Source organism: Gossypium raimondii, chromosome 1, assembly GCF_025698545.1.
Source record: "Gossypium raimondii isolate GPD5lz chromosome 1, ASM2569854v1, whole genome shotgun sequence".
In the NCBI taxonomy this organism is placed as follows: domain Eukaryota; kingdom Viridiplantae; phylum Streptophyta; class Magnoliopsida; order Malvales; family Malvaceae; genus Gossypium; species Gossypium raimondii.
In genome coordinates, this window is record NC_068565.1 from 43,541,146 (window position 1) to 43,561,424 (window position 20,279).

Below are 20,279 nucleotides of genomic sequence, written 5' to 3' on the forward strand. Positions count from 1 at the left end.
TGAGAAATGGATATTACTTGTATTTGAAAAGTGAAATGAAACCCTATTAACTGTATCGGGATGAGTCGGATATAGATGGCATGCCATAGGATAGGAAGAGTTCAGGGATTTCTTTGACTTCGAGTCAATGAGGCACTAGGTGCCAATTTACTTAGGTTTAACTGATGAGACACTGGGTGTCAATTTATATAGCGCTAGGCGTAGTTATTACTTCGGATTTATCTGATGAGGCACTAGGTGCCAAACTGGTGTGTTGGTTGGATCCGTGTATCCATCTGAGTCGTGTTAATAGGGGTAATTAAATAATAAATTTCTATGAACGATATTGAATGGTATGGTATGTGAATTGGAAATGAGGTAGTGAATTGAAATATGAAAAATGAGATATGTTGTGATTAAATAAAATACATAAGTTATGTACTCAAGAATTGAATATGGAATGAATAATGCCATTGTATAAACAAATGTGGTTTGATATGTGAAAAGCTATTTATATAGCAAGTGATGTGAAATGGGACTTTTGTTAAACAAATCAAATATGATAGCGTGTGAAAATTAAGTATAGTATGAAATGATATGCTAATATGCATGAATTCAAAATGATGGTATATGGTAATTGTGAGCTTAGACAATAGGTTTGTATAATTCAAATTGTGCATTTTGTATCCTCATGTCTTTAATTGTTTGGATTATAGGAATATCACTGAGTTTTACTCAGCATACAGTTTTGCTTTCCGTGTGCAGGTTAGATACTTCTCTTTTGATCGCCAACTCAACATCCAGCAATGATCTCGATCTCAAATGTGGTGATGTTTACCTTTTGTTATGGCATGTACCTAAGATGTCCTAATTGGTAGAAATTTTGTGAATAGATTGTAATTGAGTTTAAGTATAATGTTGGTTTGGTATATATATGTAAACATGTGTTTGTGTTTGAAGCCATAATGTGGTATGTTGAATTGAACCAAGATCTGTTAGGTGTTTTTGAATTTAAGTTGATGTTTTAGGTAGATATAAGCTCGGCCAAATTGATTGATTTTGGCATGTTTAAAACTTTGATTTGAATGATGCATTGATGATATGTTTTGATGATTTAAATGTGGTACCAATGAGGGTACATTGGTTAGGCACCTAGGATGATTGTTTTGGCATGTTTTGAGCGTGTTTAATCGTGTTTTGAATAGGTTAAACGAATGGTCTTTGAGTTGCCTAATGCCCAAGCAAGTAGGAAATGGTAAACTTGTTGTTTAAACCACATTTTAGGTCCACACAGCCAGACACACGGGTGTGTGTCTCACACGGCTGGCACACGAGCGTACGAGGCCATTTCGAGAGTTACATGGCCTGGCACACGGGCGTGTGGCTTGGCCGTGCAACCCAAGTTAGAGAGTTACACGGGCTGGGACACGGGCTAGGATACGACGGTGTGTCCCAATTTTGAATGCCCACATGGCCTGAGATAAGGGCGCGTGTCTCAGCCGTGTGAGTCACACGACCGTGTGACCCCTGCAGTTGAATTTCTTTCTAACTTTTTCCTAAAATTTTTAAATGTTCCCGATTTATTCCCAAATCGTTTCTCAAGTGATTTTAAGGCCTCGAAAGCTTGAATAAGGGACGCATTGCATGTTTAATGATGAGTTATATTATGATTATTGAAATGTTTGAAATGAATGATTTATATTACGTTTATTCGGTAAAGCTCTGAAATCCTATTCCGGCGACGGATACGGGTTAAGGGGTGTTACACTTTTATTTAATAGTATCAGAGGTATTTTAGGCATATATCAGCCCAAATTTAGCCTATATAAGGAGGTCATTGTAACTCCTAAGAGGAATCAACTAATTAAGGAGTAGATTTAGCTAAATAGTTTTCTTAGTTTTTATTTTATTTTTATTTTTATGTTCACATAGTCAAAACTTTTCTATTTTGATGTGAAGACGATTGCAAGCGGAGATTGTTTCGGAACTACGCTTCAATTATTTATCAATGAGCAATCTCTTTTCCTTTACTCTTTTATTTCATTATTTATAGTTCGTTAGCCTGATTAACTAGTGTTTGTATGAATATCAGGATAAATTATTGTGCGTATTTTATATTTTGCAGGTTTTAATTAGGGATCTGATTTATTGATTAAGTAATTATTTACTTAAAATTGAGTGTTCATTCAAGAGTGCTTAGTATATTAGGGAGTGACACCCCTAGTAGAATATCAAGAAAGGTGAGACCGAGAGGGTATCCTATTGAGTATAACTTGTGTGAAGCGGTGAGACCAAGAGGGTATCCGTATGCCTAGGAAGAGACTGAGAGGGTGACTTAGGTGGTAATCCTTAGTGAAGATGAGATCGAGAGGGTATTATTAGCTAAGAGTGGTAAACAACTCAGTTGAGGGTAATTAATGACTTCATTGATAATTAGAGATTTAATCGATCATAGGCCGAGAGCTCGCATTGTCGACACTAGGAATGGAAAATTTCATTAGCTTAGTTTAGGTTAATTTAAGCTTATTAATTTAATTAATTAATAAATACTTTAATTTTTCATCAACACGACTAATTCCAGATTTAATTAGATTAGTAATTATTTCCTGTGTAACACCCCTAACCCGTCTCCGTTGCCAGATTAGGGTTACAGAGCGGTATAGTACAGATCAGGACGTTTATCATCAAACAGAAACAAAAATATAAAATAAATGATAACAATCAATAACTTATAAACCGACCTTATGAGGCCTTAAAAATAGTTTGGGAACAATTCGAGGCTACTTGGAATCAAAATAGAAAAATATGCAAAAAATTTGAAAATTCTGGAAACAAGGGTCATATGGCCATGCGGCCAGGCCGTGTGGAATAGCTTAGGCAGTTTGGCTTTACACATGGCCGTGTGGATTCCCCACACGCCCGTGTGGCCAGACCGTGTGAAAAATCCTACACCTAAAAATTAATAAGACACATGACTGTGTGGCATAGCCCAAGCAGTGTGCACCTTAAAAAGCTTCCAAAACAAGACAAACTTTCATCCAACACTTAGGTTCCAAGCCAAATAAAAACCAACCATTTTCATACTTCAAAAACACATTTAAACAAGCCTAAAACATGCCAAACAATCAACCTAAGTGCCTAACCAATGTGTCCTCTTTAACACCATAATTCAATTATCAACCTTAATTCAATAGACACAGAAACTAATTTGCATTCAAATTCATAAGTTCATATATAAAAATCATTCATATTCATTCATACCATGATTTAAACACTTAAATAAGGTTTATATCACATGACCAAAACAACTTTATATGAAGATATTCACACCAAGATTAAAGGCACATACACAAGTAAGCTTATACCGAGCTTAAAACATAACATTTGTAATAAGTATCTAAACATATACAAAAACACCTATTACATGCCATATAACCCAAAATAAGTGTATCAAAATCTACCAAAATGAATCTGGATAGTGTGATCTTCAAGATGATCTTATCATCTGACTCTACAAAATGTTATCTACAAGGAACAGAAAAGAACATGAGTAAGTTTTACTAGATCTTAGTAAGTTTAACGGGTAAAACGATAAAACTTATTGAATTAAATATAAAAATTTTAATAACAAGATTAAAAGGCAGAGTCTCTTATCAACCACCAATCCACAATAGGTGAGCTTATACATAAACAAGTATGAGATCATTCACTATCAAGCCACAATACTATCAAGAGATTCATGAATAATCGTTCAACAATTCAATAACAAGACATTTAACACAAGAAAAATTGTCCGAAGAACAATATACGAAAATGAGTACACATTTATCCATTTGAAACAGGCCAAACGCTCCAACGAGCCAATCCAATCAATAACACGCCTTGGCATCAAATGCCTAGCCCGTAGGCTAACATCCCTCCGAAAACACGTCGGGGCACTAAGTGCCAAGCCCGAAGGCTTTACATCCGCACCTATTAACACACCAGAATCACTGTAATATATCGTGATAGTCTGCAACAAATGCTGGACTTCGGTATATTAAGTGTAAAATCGCGGGATAGGAATCATCTTCTCATCTCAAATCAATCCCTGTACCACACGCACTATAACCTATTGGCATGCCAATCATAATCTATCCTATGTTCATCGGCTCAGGCGATATTACCGCTAGACCAAAGTATAATAATTTATTATTTCCATTCACACTAATTCAACATCGAAATATTTAAATGAACAATCAACAACTAAATTTCGTCTCATTCAATTCATATTGTAATATATATAAAAATAAACCGAATGAACTTACCAGGGCTAAACTGCAGTAACGACAAAAGTTCTGGGACTATTCAACTGCTTTACCTTTTCCTTGATTAACTACTTGTTCCTGATCTATAATATAATTTATTTCAATTATTAGTCTCAATTTCATATACTATTCAATTTAATACATATAACTTCCTATTTACAATTTTTCACATTAGACCCCATATATTTACATTTTATTCAATTTGGTCCTTAATACCAAAACAAGCTTATTTCTCATAATTAAACTTTAAAACCACTTAACCTAAGTTTTAACCGTTCTAAAATAGCCCTAAAATTTTGGATTTATCAAGAAAACCATGTCTATTTTAGCTTATTTTCTATTTAGTCACTAAACATGAAAATTACTAAAATCACTTTATAAATTAGATCAAAATTATTATCAAGCTTCATGCTCAATAACAAACATAAAAATTACTTTAAGAACATTAATTGTAATTTTTCTAAACTTTAGCAACTTCACAAATTAGTCTATAAACTAGTTAAATATCAATACAACGATCTCAAAAAACGTAAAATTCATGAAAAACAGATCAAGAAAACACTTACATGCAAGCATGAACTCAAATCAAAGCTCCTCCAATTCTTCCCATGAAGGTTCAGCCAACATAAAGAAGAAATGAAAAAGATGACACCATTCTACATTTTTTTTTAAAATTTCAACTTAATTACAAAAATTCCATTACTTCATATTTTAAATCCATTTTCATTACCTACCATCCTCTATCATTAAATAAGGTTTGATTACCTTGTAAGTACAACCCTCACTTCATGTTTAAATATCCATTTAACACATATAATCTATTAATGGCTTACTTTTGCAACTTTTACAATTTAATCATTTTTACTTAATTAATTATCTAAATGTTAAAATTTTCTAACAAAAATTAGTACACCTATATAATCACTCTGTAAATATTTAAGAAAAATATTTACGAGCTTGGTTTATAGAAACGAGGTCCCGATACATTATTTTCTAAAACTACTTAACTTTAGAGATAACTCACTTGAACTTAACTAATTATTCAATTAACTAAAATTATCAATTCAAAATTTATTATAATACCATATTTGACTCATAAATATTAAATAATAATATTTACGAACTCTCTCGTCGAATTTGTGGTCCTTAAACCACAGTTTCCGACACCACTGGAAAACAGGCTGTTTCAACTTTCTCCCTTAGGAAATTTTGTCCTTTAAATTGTTACTTGAAAATAAATTCGAATATTGCAACCTCATCGATTCTGCGGTTTCCCAGGTAGCTTCCTCAACATCATGCTTATGCCACAAAACTTTTACTAGTGATACCCGTTTTTTACTTCTCGAGCTAAAATTTTTACTGGTTCTTTAAAATACAACATATCCAATTGTAATTCAATTTCATTGGCAGTAGTCACATGTGAAGGATCTAATCTATACCGTCTTAGCATCGAAATATGAAAAATGTTATGAATCTTTTCGAGTTTAGGAGGCAAAGCTAATCTGTAAGCTACAAGATCGATTCTTTCAATAATCTCATCCGAACCAATAAACCTCAGACTTAATTTTCCCTTTCTGCCAAATCAAAGCACATTTTCCACGGTGAAACTTTCAAAAACACTCGATCACGAACTGCGAACTCTATATCTTTTCTTTTCAAATCTGCGTATGATTTCTGATGATCAGATGCAACTTTCAAACAATCATGAATAACACAGACCTTTTTTTCAGTTTCACGAATCAAATTGGTTCTAACTAATTTGGATTCACTCAACTCAGACCAGTATAATGGTGTTCTACATTTTCTACCTTATAAAGCTTAAAATGGTGTCATTTTAATACTAGACTGATAACTGTTATTATAGGCAAATTCAACAAATGGTAAATATTTTTCCTAGCTTCCCTCAAACTCGAGAATAGAACATCGTAAGATGTCTTCCAGAATTTGTATTATCTGTTCTGATTGTCCATATGTTTGCGAATGAAATGTTGTACTGAAATTGAGTTTAGCATTTAGAGCCTTGTGAAGTTTACCTTAAAACCTAGAAGTAAATCTTGGGTCTCGATCAAAAATAATAGACACTGGCACCTCATGTAATCTAACAATTTTAGATACATACAACTTAACCAATTTTTCAAGCGAATAATCTATTTTGACCGAAACAAAATGAGTCGACTTCGCCAATCTATCAACAATAACAAAGATTGAGTCTTTCTTTCTCGGTGATATAGGCAATCCAGATAAAGAAATCCATCGTGACTCGCTCCCATTTATATTCAAGAATCATGACAAGTTGTAATAGTCCAGACGGTACCTGATGCTCGGCTTTCACCTGTTAACAAAGTAAACATTTAGCCACAAATTTAGCAATTTTGCGTTTCATACCCAACCAACAATACATCTGTTTCAGATCACAAAACATTTTCGTACTACCTGGATGAATAGAGTACATACTACTATGAGCTTTAGTCAAAATGTCTCGTTTCAATTCCAGATTATTTGGAATACACAGTCTATTGGGAAAGTACAATATACCATCAACATTAACACTAAATCATGTAGATGAATCACTGTGAACATGATCTTGTTTAGCTACTAACTCCGAGTCATCATTTTGCAACTCCCGAATCCTCTGAAGAAACATTGTTCTAGCTTTCAATTCGGCTAAAATAGAACCATCATAATTCAGAATCAACCGAGCATTCAAAGCTCTTAGAGAAAACAATGATTTTTAACTTAATTCATCCGCAACAACGTTAGCTTTTCCAGGGTGATAATCAATCATTAAATCATAATTTTTAAAAAGCTCAAGCCACCGTCATTTTCTCAAATTCAACTTTTTTTGAGTCATCAAATACTACAGGCTTTTATGATCAGTGTAAACATGACATCTCTCACCATACAAATGATGTCTCCAAATTTTTAAAGCAAAAACAATCGCAACCAATTCCAGATCGTGTGTCGGGTAATTTCTCTCATGTGGTTTTAACTGTCAAAAAGCATAAGCTACAACCTTTCCAGCTTGCATGAAAACACAGCCTAAGACACTAAGCGATGCATCACTATAAACAACATACTCCTTCTCGGATTTAGGCTAAGTCAGTATAGGAACTTTTGTCAACATATTTTTCAACTGATCAAAACTCTGTTGGCACTTGTCTGACCATAGAAACTCAACATTTTTCTGTAACAATCTGGTCATCGGTGAACCAACTATAGAGAAATTCTTAACAAAACGATGATAATAACCTGCTAAGCCCCAAAAACTTTACACCTCTAAAACATTTTTCGGAGCTTTTCAACTAACAATGGTAGAAACTTTACTCGGATCGACACAGATCCCATTCGTAGAAATTATGTGACCAAGAAATCCAACCTCGCGAAGCTAAAACTCGCATTTACTAAATTTTGCATACAACTATTTCTCATGCAAAATATGTAACATAGTTCTTAAATGTTGTGAATGCTTGAATTTTATTTTAGAATATATCAATATATCATCAACAAATATAACAAAAAATCCATCCAAATTAGGTTGAAAAACCTGATTCATCAGATCCATAAAAGCGTTAGGGGCATTAGTTAATCTGAAATGCATCACCAGAAATTCATGATGGCCATAACGAGTTCGAAAGACAATTTTTGGTACTTCACAATCTTTTACACACAATTGATAATAACCAGATTTGAGATCTATTTTTGAAAATATCGTCGTACCTTTCAATTGATCAAATAAATCGTTGATACGAGGCAAATGATATTTATTTTTATTCTAACCTTATTCAGCTGCCTGTAATCAATACATAGTCTCAATGACCCGTCTTTCTTTTTCATAAACAGGTGCACCCCAATGAGATACACTCGGCTGAATAAAACCCCTGTCTAACAATTCTTACAATTGTACTTTAAGTTATTTCAACTTAGTTGGTGCCATTTGATATGGCGAGATCGATATCGGTGTAGTCCCAGGTGTATGATCAATAAAAAATTCAACTTCCCATTCTGGCGGTAATTTTGGTAACTCTTCAAGAAATACGTCTGTGAACACATTCACAATTGGTACCTAATCAAGTTTTGACTCCGAATCTCTAGTATAAAGTATATAGGCTAAAAATGCCTCGCAACCTTTACGAATCAATTTCTGTGCCAAAATAACTCAAATAACCCTGGTAACACTGTTTGATCTATTAAACTCAACTATAATAATTTCACCCGTTTGACATCTCAAGACAATCTGTTTCAGTCTACAATTTACCACAACATCATATAACGTCAACTAGTCCATTCCCTGAATAATATTGAATTCATGAAAGGGTAACAACATCAAATCAGTAGGAAATTCATAGCTCTGAATTTTTAGTGGACACTTACGACATATTAAATTAACTAATACGTTTTGACCTAGTGAAGTTGTAACTTGAACATCAAACTCAGCTGATTTAATAGGTAAATCCTTATATGTTACTAAAGCGATGCAAATATACGAGTGAGTTGACCCAGGGTCAATTAGTGCATATACAGTAACTTCAAGGAGATAGAAAATACCATCAATATCATCAGGCGTGACAGCTTCCTCTTTGGCTTGAATAACATATGTTCGTGCATGCGCTCTAACTTTAGATCTAGCAACTATATCTCTATTATCAGTATGATTAGCTCTAGTATTACTGATTTGACCAGGACGTTTACCCTTTTGAAGTGTCGACATTTGTCTATCACTTCGTTCATCATTCTCTCCTGCCATTCTTGGGCAATTCCGTACAAAATGATATGCCGAGCCACATCTGTAACACGCACCCGTCTTTGTTCTACATTCCCCACTATGAAGTTTTTCACAATGTTTATAAATAGGCTTTAGAGCATTTCAAACACTTCCCACAAGATCGACAGGCTTAATTCGATATTTTGAATCATGCTGAATTGATTTATTTTTTCCTAGAAACCTAGATACCGAAGTGGTACGATGAAATTCTTCTTTATTTTTATAGGACGGGGGTGTTGAAAATGATTTAGGGAAGCCTCTTTTACTAAAATCTTGAGCTTTTCTATCTCTCAACTTCTTGTGGTTATAAACTTCTTCCATCTTTTGAGCACGACCAGATAAAACAACAAATTCTCGAATCTCAGTTCCTCCAATCAACACTTTAATTTCATCATTTAGTCCATCTTCAAAATGGATGCACATTTCTTCTTCTTCCGGTACAGTTTCACGGGCATACTTACTAATATACACAAGTTCTTTCATATTTAGCTGCTGATTTATTTTCTTGCTTCAATTCAAGAAATTCTTTCTTTTTTCGATCTAAATATCTTTTGCTGAAATATTTCTTTCTAAACTCAGATTGGAAGAAATCCCAAGTAACTCTGTCTTTCAGTACTATTATTGTCAACGTAGTCCACCAACTTTATGCTTCATCTTTAAGCAACGACACTATGCATCTCAGATAATCATTAGGGGAACATGTAAGTTCATCAATAACTCGTTGAATATTTTTGAGCCAATACCCAGTTTTACTTGGATCATCATCTGTTCTACCTCTAAATTCTTCATCCCCACTTTTTCAAAATTTATCAATAGAAATTCATTTACTTGTTTTAGTTGTTTGAGGAGGTGGGGGTACCATAAGAGGTACAATATGGGGTACTATAAGGGATGGAGGTTGTTGAGCCATAGGGTTGGTTCACATAAATTCTGTGAACCACCGACCCATTAAACCAAAGAAAACATTTTTAACTTCATTTTCTGAAATTAGTGGAATTAGTAAACCACGACTAGTTTCTTGTTCATTAGTTGGAACATTACTGTTAACTTTATTAGTGTCAGCACGATCAGATTCTACTGACATTTTTATAATCTTTATGAAAAATAAGAGTTAGATCGAATGAAATAATATCACACTATCACAGGTTTAGATGGCATGTAATTTTTAGACTTCAAATACACTATGCTCAATCCGAGAATTGACTAAATCGTAGCTTTGATACCACTAAATGTAACACCCATAACTCATCTTCGTCGTCAGATTGGAGTTACGGAGTGTTACAATACAAATAATGATGTTTATCATTAAATAAAAAAATTAATGATAACAATCAATATCTTATAAAAATTAGGATAAAATATACTTACAGGCCTTAAATTGAGCTTACGAGGCCTTAAAAATAGTTTGGAAACAACTTGAGACTACTTTAAATCAAAATAGAAAAATATGCAAAAAATTTGAAAATTTTAGAAACAAGGGTCACATGGCCGTGTGGCCAGATCGTGTGGAATAGCCCAGGCCGTGTGGCTTCACACAAGGTCGTATGGATTCCCCACACACCTGTGTGGCCAGACCGTGTAATTAATTGTGATTGTGTAAAAAATCCCGCACTCAAAACTTAATAAGGCACGGGGTCGTGTGGCATAGCCCAGGCCGTGTGCAACTTAAAAAGCTTCCAAAACATGGGAAAACTTTCATCCAACACTTAGGTTCCAAGCCAAATCAAAATAAACCATTTCCTTACTTCAAAAACACATTTAAACAAGCCTAAAACATGCCAAAACAATCAACCTAAGTGCCTAACCAATGTGTCCTCATTGACACCATAATTCAATTATCAACCTCAATTCACTTGACACAAACTAATTTGCATTCAAATTCATAAGTTCATATATAAAAATCATACCAAACTTATCATTTCTTCTTAATCATTCATATTCATTCATACTATGATTCAAACACTTAGAAAAGGTTTAAATCACATGAGCAAAACAACTTTATATGAAGAGATTCACACCAAGATTAAAGACACTTACACAAGTAAACTTATACCGAGCTTAAAACATAACATTTGTAATAAGTATCTAAAAATATACAGAAACACGCATTATATGCCATATAACCCAAAATAAGCGTATTAAAATCTACCACAATGAATCTGGATAGTGTGATCTTCAAGTTGATATGTTGGGCAACGGAAGCACAAAAAATTAAAATCGGTGGTTGTGTACTCCTTCTTCAGTCATGGGCATGGTATCGCATATAATTTTTACATCATCGATTAAACTTTCTTATAAGGTAAAATTTATTTAATAATATAATTATCATAATATTTTTTCATTATTATATTTTTGAAATAACATATTATTTGAATAGGTAGAACAATGACGTGAGTCATGTGGGTATACCAGATGATCTCAAAGGTATCCGACTATTGTTAGATTAACTATCAGAAGCTAATATTAGTTTTTAAAATTTTCAATTATTTAATATTTACGTGAGGATTTGAAATTTAATATCTGGTACGTAATAAAATTTATAATTTCATATTGTAGTTTGAATGGATGTCATACTTTGATACGAGAATTCAAGAATGCACCCCAACCAAATTTTTGGTAAATTGCAATATTTGATCAAGTTGAGATGCATGGATCGCAACGGTTGAGATGTACGAATCTGATCAAGTGATGCACGAAATGCAAAGTATTTCACCGTGACTCTAAGAGCTCAATGAACTTCACAATATCAACTTGTGGGGGAGAACCGATGAAAATTGGTCTAAATTCCATGCCAAATACATCCACGTCTGGGAACATAGGTACGATTTCATACCTATGCGCGAACCAATTGTTCGGCCAGATTTGGCAACTTCTTCGAAGTACATGACATGGTTTAGACTACACGATAAGACATATTTATTGCTAGAGTAGGAAAGGAGTAGTCAATGTGCCGTAGAAGGCCAAGATGACCCCATATGAGGCCGCGATTAGGAGTACATGTGTTGAGTTCATTATCATCAACTCCAACCCCAAATACTATACCAATGGGTACACCACTTCTTGGTTAGTATGGTTTTTTTTCTAGCACTTTCACTCACCCTATTTTTTTACACAAGTACCACAGTATGCGTCATCATACCATGCGTCAACACTTTCTCGAGGAATATTTTTTTCACCCCCTTTATCCCCAAGACTATATTGCACACCACTGCCAACAACAACACAATGTATCCACCATCGCCTACAATTCTAAACATATATAATGTATCCACCATCACCTACAATTCCAACATTCTATCCACAGTTGGATTATTCGACACTATATGCTTCTCCGTCGATAGTGTCACAAACACCCCCAACATCATTTTTCTTTAAAGGTGGGTCATCTTTACAACCACCTATTAATACCAGACACGATATACGATAGAAATGAAACAACTCATTTTTCTGTGGTGTCGGAACAGTGGTTTTGGGGCAACAAATCCGATGTGTGAGCCCGTAAATATTACTATTTAATATTTACGAGTCGAATATAATCTAACACTAAAATTTGATTTAAAGATTTATGTTAAATGAAAGAATAATTAGGTTGAAATGATATGTCCTTAAAGTCAAGTGGTTTTAGAAAATGAGATATCGGGACCTTGTTTTTTAAAATAAGCCATAAATATAAAATATTTACTTGAGTGTTATTAAGGTCTTATTAAAATTTGGTTAAGAAATTTTAATATTTAAATAGTTAATTAAGTAAAAGGACTAAATTAAAATAGGTGAAAAAGTAGATTTTATTAGGTAAAGGGTCAATTAATTATGAAATATTAAACTAATGGACTTAAATGATAAATGTACCAAATTAGAGTATAGTGGACGGTTAGTGGTAGGTTTTGAGAGAAATTTGTTTTAAAAACTATGGTTATAATAGTAATTTAGTAAATAAGTAAAAAAAAGATAATAAAAATGTCATAATCTTTAATTATCATTATCACCATCGAAAGTTAAAAGAAACTCTATGGATTAAAATTCTTTGGATTCAGCCAAGTTTGAAATGAATGCATGGTATGTAATTTTTTATTTGTTCCTTGTGATTTTTATGTTTTTAGGCTCGTATTAGCTTAATCTAGCTAACCCAGGGGTCAATTTGTTAAATTATTAAATGTTTAGAATTTTACCATGGATAAATTTGTGATGTTCTTGAAATTTTATGTTAGATTTTTAAGCTTGGTTGTTAAATATAAATATTTTGTTAAGTAATTTTGATGATTTTCAAGTTTAGGGACTTATGAAAATGGTAAAATTCAAGGAAAATATTGTAAATTGTGAATAAATATGGGTTGTTATAAGATTAGGTAAAATCGGCTAGCATGATTTATGGTTAACAATTGTGAAATTGCAAGTTTCGGGTTTAGAGACTAAATTGCATAAAAGGTAAAATTTGAGGGCAATTTTTTAAAATTTTATTATGAAGGGTTAAATGTTAAATTAATTATTTTAAATGCTGGAACGAGATTAATTGAATAATAATATTTATCTAGATCAAGAAACAACTCAAATGGACACTAATCGCAGAAAAGCCAAAATAGCATATTAGTTGTTGGATCATGTTAGGGCATCGTTTTGGTACAAGTAAGTTCGTATAGAGATTAAATTTTTCATTTGATGTTTTGGATGAGTTAATATGTATAATTATGTGAATTATAATCTTGATTTGATAATTGATATTATGGATATGATTTGAAGGTTAGTTGACTTAAAGTTGTAATTTATAAATGTGAAATTCATGATGGTTTATAGAAATATTATAATGCATTTGAAATAAAGGATTTTGAGATGTATAAGTCCTGTTTTAACCTTGTGAATACTTAGGATACGAATGACATGTCATTAGGGTTATATGGTTTTAGGTGTTGGTCTTAAATGTCCTACCAATGACTGAGGTTCTGCATTTGTTGCGGATACTCCACAGCTCGTGTGAGCAGCATCGTATAACTAACATTTCGATCCACAGCTCGTGTAAGCAGACCCATTTCACAGCTCATGTGAGCACTAATGAAAAGGAAAGGTTACGGTTACATAAAAAGGCACACTATGTGTGAGCGTTCCCGAGTATCCAATGTTATTCTATACAGTTCAATGGGTAAGTAAAGGTTAATGGAAACGCATGTTTGAAAATTTAATGTTACTAATTTTCATATGATAGGGAAATATGAATACGCTTATACAATATGAAAATGAATGATAATTTATCGAGTGATGGGTGAAATATGCATGGAATCTATTTCTTAATATATGTTATGTTTTATAGATGTATTGCTTACTTACTATCTATTAACCATATGATTTCAATGGAAAATATGTGTAAATGATATATTTATAGGTGATGGATTATGGATGAAGCCTAAATGTTTATCATGTATATGCCATGAGATACTTGGGATTTATATGTAATGATATATTTACTAACCTTATGAGGTGATATGTATAGGAAAGGAAGTTTGGCATACGACTTGATGAGAGTAGGTTTGGTTGTTTAATTTGATATGATTGGTAAGTTAAATTTCGCTTATACAAATTTACTAAGCATTAAATACTTACGTAATCATTTATTCTGTTTTGTAGTTTATTGGGAAGCTCAGCAGGTTGGAATCTCGTTGGAGTATCGTCACACTATCTATTCGACATATTGGTATTTATGGTTATTTTGGTTAATGGTTATAAATGACATGTAATAGGGTTGAAAGGTTATTCAAATGAAATTGCTTGTCTTGAGTTGTGTCAAGCTTATTGTGGTTAATAAGGTAAATTTTGGCATGAATAATAGTTGCTAATATGGGTGAATGAAACCTCATGCATACTCATAGGTTTTAGATAGTATATGGTATGATGGCATGTTTTGGAATGATTAGTTTGGCCTTTTTTTAGGTACTTGGATTATAATACTATTTTGGTATGTTTGTGATGGTTTGGAAATGGACATTTGTGATATCATGTGGTAGATAAATGAACTAGGTTTTGTGCTTGAATATGAAATTATGGACTTGTTTTGGTTAATGATGTTTTGGTAAAAATATGATGCCTTTGAATGACATATTGGTTAGATGAAGTAGGATGTTAGAAAGGGTATGTTTAAATGTGTTTGAATGATGTTTAAGTCTCTTGAATGTGTGCACAAATGGAATGGTTGGTTAGATGTAGTTTAGCCTTGAAATGACATGATTTTAGGGTCAAAATACGGATCACATGGCCTGGGACATAGGCTGTCACATGGCCTGACTACACGGCCATGTGTTATTTGTAAATTCCTAGTGTCTTAAGTTAATTACACGGCCTAGTACACGGCCGTGTGTTGCAACTTAGTGAGTTACACGGGTGAAGACACGGGCTGGGACATGGCCGTATGTCCCTTGTTGATTGTTACACGGCTTGGCCATATGGATGTGCGACTCATATTTTCAAAATTTTCAACTTTTTCCCAAATCTTCTATTTAATTTCAAATTAGTCCCGAATTGCTTCTAAGCTATTTTTAAGGCCTCGAAGGCTCGATTTAGGGACCAAATGCATATGTTTGATAAGTTTCTGATTGAGATTTTTTATTCAATGTTATGGTGTTAATGTTATTCCGATTGTTTGGTAATGCTCTCAAACCCTAATCCGGCGACCGAAACGAGTTATGGGTGTTACAAGAAACCTAAGGCGCAAATGCAATCTAGAACGGAGGAACAAGATAAAGATAAAGATCAAGATTAAGATGGAGATGGAGGTGGAGGTGAAGATGGAGATGAAGAAGATGAGGATTTAGAACCCCAACTACGATGAAATCCTCCTCGTAACCGATACCCTTTGGGTTGTGGCACACATTCGGGTTGACGATGCTGATGAATTTTTTATTTAAAATTTTTCACATGTAAATCATCATTTAGTTTGTTAAATTTTAATTTGTATGGTATTAAAATTTTCCATCCATAGTGTAGTTATTCCAATTTTATTAAAAAAGTTTTTCTATTGTATTTTACATCAATAATATACTTATTTACAATCTACTAAAAAAATTAAAAATTATTTTTATTATATTCGATTGTTTTTATATCAATAATATATACTTATTTACAATCTACTGAAAAAATTAAAAAATTGTTTGTATTGTATTGTATCACATGTCTTCTCAATAATATGCTTATTTACAATCTACGAAAAATGAAAAAATTGTTTACATTGTTTTCTATTGTATTTTACATCAATAATATATACTTTTTTACAATTTACCAAAAAATGAGAAGCAATGAAAAAATGAAAAACGAACAAATTATTTGTTTGTTTTTTGTATGTTTATAAAATAAATAAATAAATGTTTTAATTTTAGTCTTCTCTTCAATGTTGCCCCCAGGTGTGGACATGTTGGCTTACTATGCCTTGGGTTCCTACAATAATTGCATAACCTCGGTTGGTCTATCTTCTCCCGAATATCCATACTGTCGCGTATTCGAGTAGAATTCAATCAAGTTTTTGGCTTGCAACGCAAAGTAATATCTGATATCAACTCAAATGGAGCGCTCAAGACAAGGGGCCACATACTTTCATTTGGGATTAATGGGAATTTAGAGTTCCATTCTTTATATATGCATTTTAGTTTATAAATTTCATCGACATAGCTAATACAATCCAGATGTGCCAAGGCACATACAAAAGTTTCATGTGCACATGGAAAATGAAGTGTTTGAAATCTCCCACAACTGCAAGTCTTTCATCTCAGGTATACATGATATGATTCCCTGATAATAATTTTGTTGGGTCTATGGAACTGATCTGTAACCTGAAACATTTTATTTGGACGTGACTGACACATTACAGACATAGTTCGCTCTTTCTGCATTTTCTCTAATATCTTTCATCACCTCATCGCACCAAATGAGATCGCCCTTTTGTAAACTCTAAATTATATAGATTTTTTATTGATGTTTATATCACCTTTTTACTTGGAATTTCTGTTAATCTCGAGTATTTGATATCTAATTGGGTTATTTTCATTCATATTAAGACATTAGACCTAAATTAAGTGAAGTTTTCAATTTTATACAAATAAGAATTAATTTTGCATAATTTTATTATTTTATGTTGGATGTTAATTTTTACTCAAAATATGACAGATGGACCATTGAATTAATAAAGCATGGGAGCTGAATAATATCACACATGAGCATAAGTTAAATTGTACATCATGTGGATGACAAGCTCATTAAATTGGACTTAAGAATTCGATGCAACCCAACTTGGAAGATGGTTATTCAAAAGGATTGAGTTTGCTATGAATTGGGTGTCAAAAACCGTCCAATAAGGGGGAGAATGACCCACATTTGACAAAGGCATATGAGCAGCCCAAAATAAGCTTTTGTAAGATTTATTTGGAGGTCCTTGCACTTGTGAAAGAATAAGAAATCAGCTCTAAACCAATGCCCAAGAAACCGTCCAACCCCTAGCACAAATCAAGCTAGAATCAAGCAAGAAAATCAAGGAAATGATCAGCCACTATCCACAATTCATGGCCGACTAAGAAAGGGAGCATTTCAAGGGATCCTTCAAGCTATTTTCAGCAAAATCTCATGTCACCCGTTTACTATAAATACCACATCTCATTCTCATATCCCTCATCAATCATTCATTCATTCTTCATTCTTCACTTGTTCATTCCCTTTCTCTTTTCCACGCATAAACATCCCCTCTCCCCATTATCTTTAGCTAGTATTTTCCTTGAGGAAATCCACTCTTGTTCGGCCATGTTGAGGAGCATTTTGCGAAGGACCAAACACAAGGATTGGAGGAAGCCACTGTGAACGATTTTTGGAGGACTGCCGAAATCATTCAGAGTTTCTTTTTCCTTATCTTTATTTTATTCTTAGTTATTCAACATGTTAGCAAATTGTTTTAATGTTTTTCCATTAACAACGTTAGCTTAATTTTTTTAAGTTGGAATGATTACATTAATTTGAAAAAGTTCATTTGATTCATGTTTATGATGTTCTGTGTCTCAGTCGTTCATTCGTCCAATTAAAATCATTTATGTATTACATGCATTGAAATATATTTGGATGCATTAGAATTAGTTGATCAATCCTAACCAGATGGCAATTAATGAGCACAATAATTGGAAGGTGCATGCTTGATTTAGATCCTAACCATATTAAATTAAAGGTTCGTAATAACTCGAAAGAGCTTTATTGTTTTTCATAGATTTTAGGTTTATGTGATTAAATTATTTCAAACCTAATCCGTCCTTGTTACTTCAGTTAAAGTCTAATGAATCCTTAGTTAAATATGTACATAGAAATATACATGTTTTTCTAAGTATAAGATTTTGAAAGAACTTATATTAGATTCCAAGCTAATGAAAGATCGAGTTGCCATAGGAATATTTTCCGGAACTTTATTAAGCATGATGAAAATGAATTGAGTCAAATATGTAATTATTCTAGCTTATTCATGTTATTGTTTAACTTGTGAAATTGCTGCTAAACTATCTCATCTCATTCATTGCATTTAAATTAACTCCTTTGCATTTAGTTAATATTAATTTTATCTATCACATCAAAATTATTGTGTTTTCTTACCAACTTGTAATATTTAATTTTGAAATTATTTGATTAACATATACAGTCCCTGTGGTGACGATAACTCTTTTACTTACTTATTACTTGATAATGACTGTGTATACTTGCACAAACCTACGCGTTATACCTTTATCTATCCAACATATTTTTCCACTCACTTTGGAAATAAGGCTGCTAAGCGAAAATATGTTTCTTTGACCACTGACATTATTGAAAAATGATGTGTCCCCTTGAATTTATGCATTATGTTATGTTCACTGTCATGTGCTTGTATTGTAGACCTTTTTATATGATTGAGTCCACTACTCCTTGGGTATCCCATCGAGGTATTCTGCATCGGCTTTGTTTATAGCCTGCAAGTTTTCCAACATTTCATGGAATCGATGTTGGACGAGCTTGTACCCTGTTGAAGAAAATAAATAGTATATTCATGAATGCAAAAAATGTATATGTTAAAGAATGATATAGAAAATAATATTTACTACATACCCATGTTAATAACATGTTGTCGCTTAGCATGTAATCTACCGTAATTTGAAATGTCAAATTAGGCTTCCCCGTTATACTTAAGGAGCTTGTTTTTGGGAAAATTAGCATATTTTCCGTAGTTTAGTGTAGATTTTAGATTTCCAAATTAATAATTGCAAATATCTTTTTTTAATCATTTTGATGCACAAATTGGCCAATTGTGCCATTGGAGGCCCTAATGTATGATTGAGTGTTGTAGGTACTCGCAAGTAGGGGTGCTCAAATGGTCGGCTCGGTTAATAACCAAATAGAACTAGCATTAACAAAATTAATTGAACCCTATAATTCTTTAACCGTTAACTGAATCAAAATTTTTTCAAAAAAATTTACCGAACCAAAATATTTATGTTAATTTGGTTGGTTAACCGAATTAACTAAAATTTATATGTTTTTGTCTTTAGGTTAAAATAAGTATAAAAATATAAAAAAATATATAATTAAAAACACTACATAAGTTCAATTAATTCGGTTAATTACCTGATTTCGAACCAAATTAATCGATAACCAAAGTTCCAAAAAACCATTAACCAATCTTCGACCAAACTAAGTTCGGCCACCGACCGATTAACCGAATTAGATCGGTTCGGTCGGTTAATTCGATTTTCACCTAAGTTTGAACACCTTTACTCGTTGGTGGCTCAAAATTGTGCAAAAATAGCAATGAAGCAAGGGGTATCACAACATCGAAGCATGCTAATCGCGATACCCCCAACAGGCTTGAGATGAAGGACAACTATAGTGGCATCACAATATCCTCTTTGGTTTTCGCGATACCCATTTGCCAAGAAGCACCCCGTTTCAAGACTGACGATGATATCGCAATATCCAACCTTAGGTATCGCGATCTCACTATCGTGAGGCGACAAAAAATGATGCTAGGGGTAATGTTTGTCTAGCCGAAGCACCACTCAGAGGAGGCCCATTTAAAGGCATTTTGGTCACAAAATAGGGGTCATAAATCACTTGTAAATCAACCAATTTTGGCTGAGTAGAGAGAGATACACACTTTAGCTTTAGTTTAGCTTAAGTTTCTTTTTAGTTCTCTTAGGTTTCTTCTCCATTTTTTAGGGTTTCTTAGTTCTCATCTTCCTTAGATGTGGAGT